The following is a 14,793-nucleotide window of genomic DNA, read 5'->3' as shown; positions in this document are numbered from 1 at the left end:
AATCAAAATGTTAAGCTGTGAGGTTAAAATGAACTAGATAAGCAAATAAGTCTTTTTCCTTTGCCAACATTTTCTTTTTATTCAGCACATACATAGGAACATACCCCTTTTTTTTTAAGTTACAAAGCTATTTAATACCCTACAGAGCAATAATAACCCTGAAATTGGACTGTTCTTTAGAAATATTTATTTCTCCTTAACTATGGAGGTTCTCAGAGGCTTAGAGGTAGGCACTCTGATTATTTCACACGAGGACTCTCAGAAAGCAAGAATTCTGGCAAAAAGTGGGTAGTCCTAGGAATGTAGGTCACAAAAAATGTTCTTTTTCAATAAAAGATTAATGTAGCTAGTCCAGTCCCTTTCTTTGTTCCAAATATTTAAGACCATGAGAAAGATGGTCTGTTTCTAGGTCTTCATTCTCAGCTATAGACAGAGGAGCTGGCTAGGAAACACTGGCAGTGGATACTGAGAACTTCTAGATGGTTCTAGAATGGAACCACCCTTTCAAGAATATCTTGAGCCAAGATATTTTTATGTCCCAAGGCCAAAGGTAAAGCTGAGGATCCAAGTCACCATATCCTTAGCACAAAAACAGGCTTCTCTTAGGTTTGCTTCATTGGTTCCAAGGGGGATTCAATAACGTGAATCTATTATCATAAATCCATCAAGTCTTTGGAATCCACTGATCTCCTAAAATACATAGTCTTTGCATGGTAATTTAACAGTATCTACATATAAAAGGAAAGCACCATCCTTAATAATGCCAATATTGCTACTCAAATTTAACATAAATTTAGAGTTGAAAGACCCAAATCCTATTCTTAAAGGAAACAGTAGTTTGAGGCAAGGAGGATGCATTTGGATTTCTTATAATGTGACCCAATGTTACTTCTTTTTAATTACAAGTATAGATTAAATTTGTTTTAATATAATTTACAGCTCCTCAGTGAGTTCTTTATTTCCCTAAGAAAAGAGCAGCCGACAATAAAACAGTACAGCGTCTCTAAGATAATATGGGATACTGGAGCATGATAATGAGGTTTGTGAGGATCCTTTGTTTGAAATCTTAAAGAAAAAGGAAAATATCTGCCTCTATTTTCAGCATCCGGAAGAGTAACTGTCATGCATTAAATAAGCCCTCAATAAAACACCCTATATTTGTGTATATAAAATATTATATATGTATATAGTAGATTATAAAAATTCTTTAGTAAGACCTGAGAGCCTTGCTTAAAAAAAGATTTTCGAATTAGATGACTTTCCAAGTCATTCACTACATAGCTAACCATGCTACAGGGGCACTGATACTGGCAAATAATTTCTCTGGTCTTTTATGGGCTACTCTACATTCTGCTAACAATTTGTATCTCCCTATTTCTGATAGTTACTCTGTGGTCATTACTTTAAGAGCTTATCACCCAAAATCAGTCCCCCATTTTTTTGTTAGCTACGTCTTGCACGTGTACGTTCATGCACATACTCTTTCTCTAATATGTAAAATATATTATATATAATAGTAAATGTATTAAAATATATTTAATATTATATTTATATGTATTTATTATATATTAATATTATCTCATATATAATTTAAATTATATAATTTCTATTTCATTAATGAATTTAAATCTGGGTTTTTAATGCCGGCATATGTTTAAATGCAGATATAGACACGTATGACTCTAGATGAAACGAAACAAGACTCAATAACTGTGCTTGTCACACCACAACTATCATAGAAGAGGGTTCATTGAAATGCGGTCTTCAGTGTGACCTTCCGGATATGCAGCTCCACCCCACCTAGGATGATGGAGATCTTTACCTAAAATGATACCCGTGCTGTTACAAATAGTGGGGATGGCCGCTATGTATGAACCACAATGGATCCTCCATTCTTCACTCAATGTACACTATGCATCATGCCTGTCCTCTCATCTCTTCTCCTTTGGGGACTCATACTGGTGTGTGATCAGTTACTAGAAAGCACAGCATACTGAAACACAGGGGCTGAACACGGCAGCTGACAACAGACCAATCAGCCATGCATTCCTTTACTCCATTCATCTATTCAAATATACTGAATACTAATTGCTCAAATACAGTGAAAATGAAAATTACAATGCAATGTGCTATGAACTATAATCCAGGATCTAGCTTACACAGTTGTGTAGTTTCTCCACTATCATTTAGAGATAAAATACATGAAAAATGTAGCAGAGTATCTGAACACTTTTCATAAAACTTGATTTGTAACAATCCTATTCTCAATGAAGTAGAATGAAAAGACCAAAGGAAAAAAAAAAAACAGAAGCAAAAAGCTCATACCACCCACAATTGGACATCATGTAGTTGTCAAGACTTTGACATGAATCCTCAACTTACTTTGCCAAATATAATCACTCCAAAGTCATCCCTGGTTTTCTTTAGTTCAGTAGGTACTCCTGAGAAATACTTATACCTATCCTCTTTCAACTTTGACCACACTTCCCACAGTGTCACGGGACAAAAACTCTCCCTGAAGAATTCCAGCAGAGCGCCATGTCAACTAAAACACACTAATAACTGGTTATATAAACCCTGTGAAAGCAAGCACTGTGGAGTAACTAGTTGACTAGAAGTTATATCCATTGAGTAACTGCGGGTTTGTTATTTTTGTAACATGGGAAATAATATGATATGCAATATATCATACAAGCGCAATGTCGTTATTGTAAGTGGCTTCATTCTATAAATAAATAAGCCCAAAATTCAGCCAACAATGGTATTATAAAACTGTGAAATAAGTTAATTAGGCTCAATTACAAAAACATAATATTTATGACAAGCTAATGCAGTTAAAAACTCACACATTTTTTGAGCATCTTCTATGTTTCTTAAAGGAGTTTACTGTCTAGTTCAGGAGACAGACCTCTACCCACCTGCAAGTCAGAACAGAACAAGAGTTTTGCTTGTATTTATACTTGGAACACCTGGAGACAGGAAAGAAACTCAAGGAGTCAGTAATAGTGAACTAGAGTTTAGTGCTTGGAGAACATTTTGACAGGGGGCAATAAGGGAAAATTTATTATATACAGAGCGAGCGTTGCCAGAATATGCAAAGATGAAGGGTTTATTCATGTGTCATTCATCTAATTATTCAATTATTCACTTACTAATATTCAATAAATATCTACTGAATGGGTACCATTTCAGTGTTAATTTTTGTAATGGTATTACACATATTCAACAAAATTATACCTTTAACTTCAATGTCAACAGGGCTTCAGACATAATCACATTTGTTTTAACTGCAGGTGTATCCTTGAAAAAAAAAAAAAAGTGGCGAATTTCTTAAAATGTGTTACCGGCTGATAGATGCCCTCTGGGACGTATGAATGGGAGCTCCCCTGGTTAACTACCAAGGGACTTTGATAATAATAACAAGGCAATTAAAATTTCAGATAATTAAGACAAAAACGCTTGCCTAGAAGTTTTATATAGCATGGATAAGAGCAATATAAACCTAACATGTCTTCACATGATTGCATTTTCTATAAACAAAGATATTTTATTAACAGCCTAGAGATGTTTTAAAGTTCGGAATGAGAACTTTTTTTTTTTTTTTTTTTTTTAAGATTTTTACTTATTTATCTGACAGAGAGAGAGACAGCCAGTGAGAGAGGGAACACAGGCAGGGGGAGTGGGAGAGGAAGAAGCAGGCTCCCAGAGGAGGAGCTTGATGTGGGGCTCGATCCCAGGACTCTGGGATCACGCCCTGGACCGAAGGCAGACGCTTAATGACTGAGCCACCCAGGCGCCCCCGGAATGAGAACTTTTTATTTACAAATTGTAATCTAATGACTCTTTAAAGAAAAAAAATTATTTATGGAACATAAGAAGTAGGAAGATCGGTAGGAGAAGAAAGGGAAGAAGAAAGGGGGGTAATCAGAAGGGGGAATGAACCATGAGAGACTATGAACTCTGGGAAACAAACTGAGGGCTTGGAGGGGGAATGGGATAGGCTGGTGATGGGTAGTAAGGAGGGCACCTACGCATGGTGCACTGGGTGTTATATGCAACTAATGAATCATCGAACTTTACATCAAAAACTAGGGATGTACTGTATGGTGACAAACATAAAAAAATATTATTATTAAAAAAAAGAAAGAAAAAAATTATAACCTTAAATTTTATCCATAAAAATTAACTTTTTTTTCTTTCCATACATATTACATTTATATTCAAGAAGAAGAAAGGAAATAATTTTGAGAACAACCTGCTTGAGGTGAGTGGCTTAGCTCCTGCTCTGCTTCAAAGCTGTTAGAGCTTTAGTTAACAGACTATTATTTCATAACTCATAATGGGGTTATGTCCCAATGTTAAAACATTCGAAAAATTAAACAAATAAATAGTCGTAGGAATACCATGAACTTATGCATCTTGTTAAGAGATTACTGATTTAATTTAGAAACCATAAGAATTAAGTAAAAAGAGTGTCAGTGTTAGAATCAAGTAGACAAGGGTTCAAATCCCGACTGCCACAAAGCGGCTTTGTGATTTTTTAGAAGTTTAGTCTTTTCAAATTCTTCAAAAGGTGGCCAAGATACTTCAGTGTTAAGGTAGATGTGAAAATAAACACGAGAAAAAGTTGTTTTTAAAGTTCCTAGCATAGTGTCCTGGCACACAGTAAGTACCCATAAATATTGGCTCCCTCTCTTTTTCTCCTTTCTTTTGTTCATAATAGTTCCTGTTTTCTGTCTTAAGCAAGTTTTAACTTTTGATGGTATTTGTTCAAGGAAATTACTTATGTTGACTTTTTCAACATATTTTAAAAATATAATAGCAAACTACAGGCAGAATAGAATGAATGCACATCTGATTTATTTCATTGCACTTGGCATTTCTCGAAAAGAATGCAGTGTGTTAGATAAAGCGATCAACGCATATTTTTAAATTAATGTTTTAATTAATATTTCTAATTGTATGTGTAAAACTATGCCTATGTGTCATCTTTTGCTCCTCGAGAAGCCATTACTCTATGACACTGCTGTATTTCAAAGGAAACATTTTTTAAAAGGAGACAAAACATACACTAATATTAATGGGATGTCATCTACAGTTTAGTTACAAGAGCAGATCCAGTACTGAAACCATTATCCCTTTTTTGTATCCTATTTAAGTGAAACTGAACTTTCAGAAGGATCACTGAGATTTGTAAAAAATTTAAACAGATCACTTCATTTACTGGATACTTCAGAGAACAACGCAGTTTTAAATCGGTGTATTTTCAAAGCATGTGTCTTTAATTTTCATTTTAGCGAATGAATGGCTTCTTTTTCTAAATGTATTTTTTCATCATAGAGTGGTTTTGGCAGTACTAATGTTCTGAGAGATCAGGTCTGTATTTGTGCTGATTAAAAAGATATAGCCATGATACTCTATCCCTGATCAAAATATTCTCAAATCTCTTAAAATATTGAGATCTTATTGCATCTGGGAGGATTAGAAATAAAAAACATTAAGGACAGGAAAGAGTTCTGAAGCAATTTTTCATCACCACTAGATAGATGCAACTGTCCAGTGGAAGTGAGGTTCAATTAAACAGTTTTAATGTGTAATTGGGGTGGGGAGGTGATGAGCATATTAAGTGAAAAGAGAAGTCTTTTATTTTGAGCTGTCTCCCCAGTCTCATTTTCAATGACAACCAAAATGCTTATGGGAGGTTTTTCATAGGTACTAAGAAAATGAGTAGCACGGGCTTCAACTTAGCCCAGACAATACAATGTAGAAAGTAAAGATGCACGTTAGAATCTGATCTCATAAGATGTTTGGCAATAATGAATTTGGAAAGGAAAGATTTAATCATGTATCATATTTCCCGTCACCTAGCTTGTTTTAAAAAATAAAACAATGATCTTTTTATAAGAAAATATTCAATCCACAGTTTTACTATCCTAGCTATACTGTTCAGCAATTTTTGTATATTTGTATTCACAAAATTTTTCATGTCTTTGAGCACTGATACTCACAATTTTAACTACTGAACAGATGTGTATATATCTTTATTTGTGTTACAATATATGAATTAGGAAAGATAGATCATTTCAGCTTTTAGCTGTGAAATGTAATACTGATAATCTGAATTGCCATAAATTATCCTGGCACTTAATCATACAGTTATAAAAATATGCCAAAATTCTCAACAATATATTTATGAAAATATTTTTTAATTCAGTGGGTTAATCAGCATACCCTAAAGGCTATTATTATTACACTTCAACAGAAATTTACCATGCTTATAACAGGCTTTAAGTTTAAAAGTTTAAAATGTGTGTGCTGAACAAGATATACAAGGTATTTGAATTTCGCCCGCTAGGAAAGAATAATAGCAATGTTTCAGATATTTCTTATTTATGTAAAGTGTGAGTAACGTTATCTTAACAGGGACAGTTCTTTGGTCTCTTGCTCTTTCAACAGTCAAAGTGGCCATAAAATTCATAGAGAACTTTAATTTTCTCATAGTTTTTTTTTCTGTGAATCTAAACTTGACCTTCTGGGAATAACAGCAACAGAAAAATAAACAACATAAAAATTACAAAATTTTATAGCTTATAAATAATGGAAATCTATTTTACCTTTTATAAATCTTTGAGAACCATTAAGCAAGTAAATGGAAAACATCTTATTTTCCAAAACCAGAGATTTTTAGAAACATTGTCAATGATTGAAAGGTTTTACTAAAGAGACATTTCTTCTGTTGAGCTTTGATACTTTCTGCTTTGACGAATGCTGGTGTTTCTTTAAGTTCTTAAGAGGAAGAAGAACTTTTCTAAATTTGCAGTTACACATCTTCTCACTATGCCTTATTTGAACTATCTATTGATCTAACAGTGCATTCATTATATTTATTCACTCATCTATTAAGCACCTCTTGTGTATCAGTCTCTTTAGCCAGTTAGTGTTTCTCTTTGAGGGTAATTTTCTTGGCTTAAACCTTTCAGCTCTTCACTCCATAACTGCAAGTTTGCAGAAGAGCTGAGCTTTGATCAGAGCTCTGTTGAAAGGCTCTCCAACTCTATGGTTTCTTATTCATAAGCAACGTAAGCACTTTCTTTCTTTCTTTCTTTCTTTCTTTCTACCTGCACTAACCTTTATAAATACAAGACATTTGCATGAAATACTTTGATAAAGCCCATTTAACTTCTACTGATGTGCTGATTTGCCTTAACTGCATTAATTCACAGATACAGTTTTTTAAAGTGCTTCTTTAACAATGTCTTACCTGAATTTTGATTCTAATATCTGAAGTACTAGTTATCCCTGTATCTTGATTCTTTGCCATCAGTACTTAAGGAGAAATGTTTCCTGGTATGCTGTCCAGGTGAATAGAAGCAGGTATTACAAATGTCAGTTTCAATAGCAAACCATTAACACAGAGATGATGATTTCAATGTTTTAACATATCCACCCACTCTTTCTTACTCTCATTGTCTAGTTCACAGTTTTATTTTTTAAAAAAACCACTAGTTAACCATTTTTCTTACAGAATTTGTAATATGTTCTGTTGTGATCACTATGATCGAAAAGCCAGAAATTATATGAAACCTGAAAGGTTTTTCTTCAGTTTTATATGTCTATTCTAAATTTATTTTTTAATAAAACAAGTAAGCCTTGCCTCTGCCTCCTCCCACTCCTCTGGCTTGGTACTTACTCAGTGAGCAGTGAACAACCTGCTGCATTTTATAGCTGTGGAATTTAACTGGGAAGGGTCTCCCTAAGAAACGGTGTGAACAAGGATGCATCATAGTGGATACAACATAGTGAACACAGACAAGATAAGAGCTCCCTTTTTTTCCCAATCTCTCCCAAATCCTCCATCCCCTGCCAGTATTCTCTAGTCTCTAGTCACAAAAGGCAGCTGAGTTCACAGCTGGAACAACAAGTTGTGCTGTGAATCTCAGTGATTTACCCAAGCAGCAAACAGGGTCATTGGCTTAATTGGAATTTCAGTTGCCGAGCGAACTAGGAATCCCTAGCGTTGGTCCAGCAACACGGATAAAAGTGTTTCTGTTTCTTGATAGAGAATGAAAATGACGCAGAGTGTAATTGATCGACAGGATATTGATCACTTTCCTTTCTTCATTCCCCCAGTTTAGGTGCCAGCGAGTCTAGGGCTCACTCATTTACGCCCAGGGGCCACCAAGATCTCCATTTTCCCCAAACGCATAAAAGGCTAAAAACAGCCTTCCTCCCCAGCACCATGGCGTGGCTGCAGCTGCTTTGTTTACCATATAAGTCACATCAGGGGTTCACTCCTCGCCTTCTCCCCTGCTTTAAAGCTGGGTGCAGTGAGAGGCTGAGAAGCATCCCCAAACTCCCGCTCAGCCCAGGTCAACCACAGAAAGCTTCACAAATCCGGTCTGGAGCCTTAAAGAGAAACCATGCAGCCGGAGCCTTTTGAACTCGTAACCCCCCGGGATGTCCGCCTCCCAAGAGGGAGCCGGCTTCCCAGGCAGCTTGAGAAACTTAACCGAGATCTCAGAAAGGAGGCGAGGTGCAGCTCCGGTCAAATGGAGCTCTGAGGCGACACCCTCTTTACCTGCAAAGTTGGCAATCTTCTGGCTGAAGAGCGATCGATCCAAGGACATGCGGCGCGGGTGCTATGCCCGGTGAGAGCACGCCAGGCAAATTCCAATGGGATTTCCTTAGTCGCTGCCGAGTTTTGGAGCATTCCAAGGAAAACGCACGAAGCTAGAGCCCACGCAGCTGGCACCGAACTGGGCGGAGTGAGGATGCTCTGAGAGCGGTGCCTTGGGAGGCGGGGGAGGGGCAGCCCCGGAGGGGGAGGTGAGCTCCGGGGGAGGAGAACTTCGCCCACCCCCGCCCCCACCAATCCCTCGGGATAAAGTTAGCGTTCCCACGGCTGACAGAGGATGAGTCCAGAAGAAGATACCCCGCCCTCCGTCCGGGGTGGCTGCCTGACTCAGGGTCCGCACAGACCCTGCCCGGTAGGGACGGCGGGTGAAGATGCGCGTCCCACGCACTGCTCTGCGTGGCGGTGGAGGGGACCCGCGCGCGGACGGGCGCTGGCGCTGGGTCCCCGGCTCCGCTGCCCCCAAACAGCCGCTGCCGCCTTGAGCCAACTCCTTGAGGTCAGCCAGTGGAGCAGGCGAGCTCACCACAAGCCAGCCGTCGTCCAGTCAAGTCAGTGGCCAGAACCCACCGTGTGGTCCTGGGTGCCGGCCAGACACACCTCCAGTCTTTGGGCGGGCTCTGCAGAGATGTCAGACTTCAATTCGCGCCAGGACCCGGCTTCTGAACGTTCTGCTCCCAAACCAGTAAACAAGCACCCAGGCGGCAGGTCGCCCGACTTGAAAAAAGTAACCCCCGCCCCCACCCCCACCCGGGAACTCTCAAAGCTTCTCCCACTCCGGCTCCCCGGGCTCCCGGCACCCCCTCTCCCGTCCTCAAGGTGTCAGACTTCCCCTGCAAGAGCCGGAGTATGCGGCTTGCCACTAGTGTCAACAATTGAGACAGTCGCAATGAATAAATGATGAGGCACAGTGTTCCATCCACCCCCACCCAGCTCGGTCTTTCCAACAAGCATAGGAACTCAATAAGTTTCCAAATATTAAATAAAACCCCAAACACGCACCAGCCTGGGAGCGCGAGGTTCGGTGGCTTTAGGTGGGGAATGCGTGTGTGTGCGCGTACACGTGTGTGTGTGTGTGTGTGTGTGTGTGTGTGTGTGTGTGTGTGTGATGCTCGCATCAGCGTACCGAGATTTCAGGATAAAAGTTATCTCTTGGCCAATCTCTTTGGAGTTCGTACACTAAAATAAGACGAAAGCGCTGAGAGGAAATGCCATATATTGGTAAAGTTGGCAGTAACTTACTTGCTGTAAATGCGACGTGGTGGTTCCCAGCTTGTGACTCACGGAGCCTCGGTTGGTCACGGCCCCACGACTTAAGAGTCCATTCGTAAAATAAAGAGTGGCGTCCATGCGGAATCTTAGCTGGGGATTATCCGCTTGAGATCCGCGGTTTCCACTTGATTTCCTTTATTTTCCGAAAGCCCCGGGGTGAGCTGTGGGTCGCCGACCGCGTCTCGGCAGCTGCCCGATCCAGCTTCGGGCTGTGCAACAGATGAGTGGCAGCCCTTTCTTCCCGTCCCAGCAACGCGATGTTACACCTTCTGGGAATCAGTGCGCAGCGGACTGAGAGGAGCACCAGTTTCTTCCCAAGGAATCTTCCCCAAGGGAGTCAAGGGTAGGCGGCAAGCCGGCACTCACACGCAGACTCCAAAGCGCAGAATTAAATCTCCTTCTTGGTTATCCTTGTTTTCCCCCCGTTTTTTCCTTTCCTTTTTAGTTCGCATGACTTGAGGGTTTTGGGGGGAATATTTACATGAGTAAAGAGAATATCGCTAGAGATCACCCACTTGTGTGATGTGCATGCTGCTTTTTTCTTTTAAGTCACTTTTCTTATTTCTAAATTTCTCTCTCTAGTTTACTACTCACCTCTTCTGTTTATCTCAGCGTTGACACGGGTTCTGAATTTTTAGGAGCGTCTACATCATCCCCTCCAAAATACTGAAGCAAACGGGGTTCCTACAATAGCTCCCCAGAAAACCAAGGCAAGAACAACAACAAAAAGATTCTCTTCTTTCCTGATCTCTTTTTACTCTTAACCACAAAAGTACATTAACATCTTTAAATGTTTTGTTTAGTTTTCTTATGTTAAATGATGGCTTTTATAAAATATGCAAGAACACATCTATCTGTAGACATGGTAATGAACTTTATAATAAACACAAGTCTGCTTTCTATTTAACAAGGGGGGATATATATGAAAATCTGTTTTATGCAATGCAACTGTAAATATTTTTGTATTTTTTCAGGAAATAATTCATCTTCCAATTCATCATCAGCAACTGAAATGTTTTAGTGCCGAAGAAAATAAAAACGAAGCTGACGATTATTGATGTAATCTTTTGTCTCAGACAGATAAACAGAAGTCTGCATATTCTGTTTCAGTGTGTCCAAAAATAAACCCCTAGTAGAATTACACTTACTGAGATAAGTGTGTCTTTATACTATATTTAAAGTTACATTTAAAAATACATTTAAAAGAAAGTGGACCAGTGACAACACATAGCTATTGATCAGAAATTAAGAACTTTACTTTGCAATCTTAGTATCTGTACCAAATTGTATACCTCCTCCTGCCTCTCTTAGGGTATGTTTTTGTAACAAATGCCATCTGTCATGATGTTGGTCAAAGACATTTTGTCTATTTCCTTAAGTTGTTGTTTTTTCCATAAGAAATGTGCCCGTGAAACTACAATAAATACAAAACAGAAAGGAACAGTGAGGACAGCCATCTGAGTGAGCTGTGTTTCTATGGGAAGGAGAATGTTCTATTGATCCTGGAGCCTCTTTCAACAGTTTCAGGTGATTATTGATTGCTAACCACATGCCACCTACTAAAATGATTAGCAATTACAGGAAAATTATTTGAAATCTATTTAAACAACACAGTGAACTGTGTACGCTACAGTTGTCAGCAATAGAAAGAGGAAGATTTGTTTGTGGTTTTTGTTTACATTTTTAAAATGCAAATTTGGCCTCATTCCACAAACCTGCAAATGCAATTCACTTAAAATGCAATTCATTGATGCCAAAGAAATTTACAAGAAAATGTTATATACTTACTGGAAATTTCTTTTTAGTGCCTTAGTTAGGAAAACAAGAAAGCACTCTTGTTTTGAAGTTAGCAAGAGACAAGTGACCCAAGAAGTGAGAGCAGTAAAACAATTCTCTGCAATGCCAATTCATAGCTTAAATATATCATGGAACTGGAATTCCAATTGTCTTAGGAACTCAACTCTCAACTTAATTTCTGAAATGATACTTCCACTTAGGAGCTGATATGCAGCGTGTGAAGCATTTTCTTCCAAAGCAGCTATATCTCAGACTTGGAGGCAATCACAGGGACAGGTATTTGGAAAATGGTAGTTCTGTACGTGTATCACAATCATTCTTTTATGTGGTGGTAATACTCTGTATATCTGTATATAACGTATGCTATCATCAGATACATGACAATGGTTTTTTTCTTATTTTAGGCAAATTTGGGAAGTAGGTGAGCATTGTCTTTGAAGCCCATGTGACCTGTCTTCTACCTGAATGACCAGGACTTTCCCTTATTCTGCACAAGGGGTTACCCAAAACCCTTCACTAAGGGGCCAGAGGTCGCTCCGCTTGCCTGGTAGATAGTGGCTCCTGTTGCAAGTTTTTGCACCCCTCTTTTGCCATTCGTTGTAACTAGGCTTTGATCTAATCCACATGGATCATGCTGTCGACACAGCTTTTTACCTGCCTTTTAAAAAATTTTAATATTATCTAACTTACTAAGTTTTCTTTTAAAAATTTATTTTAATAATTCACTATACATTTCTATGAAATACTCAGATATTCTCGGGTCTTGCCAATGTGGTTTGTTTTTATAGTATTATTCCCTATTGTAAGACTTTGTTGAAAGACTTGTCTGTACAATAGGATTTTGTCCTCAAAATAGATTCTTAGAACCACTACACCAAAATGCAGGAATATTTTAAAGCCCATAATACATATTACATATGTTTTATGGAGGCCTAATTAATAGATTTAAAAGAATCTTCTTTTCCCTCATTTCTTTCTATATTTTCTTAACTCGCTATTTTTGAAGAATGGCATCTCAATGTAATGACTTATATTATTAAAAATATGACTTTTATATACTTTTTTATGTTTTGCTATTTGTTTCTCTTCTTGTGAGTTTATATACTTTTTCAATACTTGTAGGGGTTTTGGTGCTATTTTTCCCCATTTGATTTGTAATAGGTCTTAATAAAATAAGAGCATTAATTACTTATATTTATAGTAGATATTGCTTGTTTTCTATTCATTATTAAAATGTCGGGTAATGTTATTTGTGTAAAAAAAAAAAAGGTTTAGGGACGCCTGGGTGGCTCAGTCGTTAAGCATCTGCCTTCAGCTCAGGGCATGATGCCAGAGTCCTGGGATGGAGCCCCACATCAGGCTCCTCTGCTGGGAGCCTGCTTCTTCCTCTCCCACTCCCTGTGCTTGTGCTCCCTCTCTCGCTGGCTGTCTCTCTCTCTCTCTGTCAAATAAACTAATTAATTAATTTTAAAAAAAGGTTTATTTCTTATACACTTTAAACTATCATATTTTCCCTGAATAGTTTATTTTAATACTTTAAAATTACTAGAGCCTTTTCCCCTTTTAAGTTCACCAATTTCTTTTTTTTTTTTTTTTTTTAAACTGAGAAATTTTTTTTTTTTTAAAGATTTTATTTATTTATTTGACAGAGATAGAGATAGCCAGCGAGAGAGGGAACACAAGCAGGGGGAGTGGGAGAGGAAGAAGCAGGCCCACAGCGGAGGAGCCTGATGTGGGGCTCGATCCCAGAACGCCGGGATCACGCCCTGAGCCGAAGGCAGACGCTTAACCGCTGTGCCACCCAGGCGCCCCAAGTTCACCAATTTCTTGAGCATTTGTTTTAATAATTTCATTTCTTATAGAACTGCTTAGTTATTAATTTAATGAACTCTATAGGGTCATGCTGCCTATGTTTGAAATCCCAGTCTTAACATTCATTCGACAAATACTTATGGAGTCTATATTAAGCGTGAAACACTGTGCTAGGTGCTTAGTATACATCTGTGAACAAAACAGATGAGGTCCTGTCCTTGTACAACTTGTAGTTTAGGGAAGACAAACAAAACATAGTAAGCATATTAAATGAGTAAATAATATGCAATATTCAAGTGTGATTCAAAGGACAAGGTATGGAGATTAGAAGTGCTAGTGGGAGCAGACGGGGAGGTGATGGTGGGTTGCAATTTTAGACAAACTGTCAGGATATTTTTCAGTAATATGGAGACATTCGGGCAAAGACCTGAAGGTTGGGTTATGGCTATGAGGATTAATTGAAGGAGCAGTTCCAGGCAGAGCAATCATCTGATCCAATTTATGTTTTAAACCATTATTCTGCTTGCTTCATTGAGAATAGACTGTGGCGAAACAAGGGTAAAGGCAGGGAGACCACTTAGGAGCCTCTGGAAGCAAACCAGGAAATACGGTGTGGACCAGCTTAGATCCAGCAGAATTTTCCACCGTGTAGGATGTAAGAAGAGTTAAGGATGGCCATGAGATTGTTGGCTTGAGTAACTAGAAGACTGATAAACAATGTCCTGAGAAGGAGATAATAGAGGATGGGATATGTTTTTAAGGGGAGGATTAGGAATTTGCTTGTGGATACATAGAGTCCGAGATGGCTGTTGGAACACTTACAAGCTGTGTGACCTTGGACAATGTTGCTTAATCTCTATCTCTTCTTTTTGTGGGAGTGAAATAATCATTCCTACCTCATAGGCTTGTTTGAGGACCAAAGCACTTTTTTTTAAATGTAAAGCACCTACAGCAGTGGTCAACACAGGGTAGGCAATATGTAGGTTTTGTCTATTGATATTACCATATTTAATTCTGACATACCTGGGTATTATTTTTGTACGCATTATTTAGTGAAGATCTCTTTCTCTTTTACAAAATAGGGAAACAGACTATTTATTAAAGCCAACAAATCATGAATTAATGCTTTCTTTCTACACTTATGATAATGATAATTATAAACCAAATCTTTTGCCAATGCCATTTTCTGCACTATATATTCTGTTCTTTTTTTCAAAATTTATTTTTCATTAATTAATTATTTATTTTTAAAGATTTTATTTATTTATTTGAGAGAGAGA

The 14,793-nt window shown here is 38.2% G+C and overlaps 1 protein-coding gene across 3 annotated transcripts in view; it reads right to left on the bottom strand.

Annotated features, from left to right (window-relative positions):
* The window catches only part of TRPC4 (transient receptor potential cation channel subfamily C member 4), a 192,805-nt gene extending 182,583 nt beyond the window's left edge, over positions 1 to 10,222 (bottom strand). Inside the window, exon 1 of one of the 3 annotated variants that reach the window (XM_087865171.1) lies at positions 9,875 to 10,222. The gene's annotated coding sequence lies outside the window, so the exon portion shown is untranslated. Of the gene's footprint in view, positions 1 to 2,846; positions 3,058 to 8,578; positions 9,336 to 9,874 lie in introns of those variants that run through there. The other 2 variants (XM_045796917.2, XM_045796918.2) reach the window with 2 other exon arrangements.
* Between the last annotated feature and the right edge of the window lie 4,571 nt (positions 10,223 to 14,793).

Source organism: Ursus americanus, chromosome 10 (assembly GCF_024610735.1).
Source record: "Ursus americanus isolate L20-20 chromosome 10, mUrsAme1.1.p, whole genome shotgun sequence".
NCBI classification, from domain to species: domain Eukaryota; kingdom Metazoa; phylum Chordata; class Mammalia; order Carnivora; family Ursidae; genus Ursus; species Ursus americanus.
Note: the sequence above shows the minus strand (reverse complement) of the source record. Positions and strands in the feature narration are given on the sequence as shown.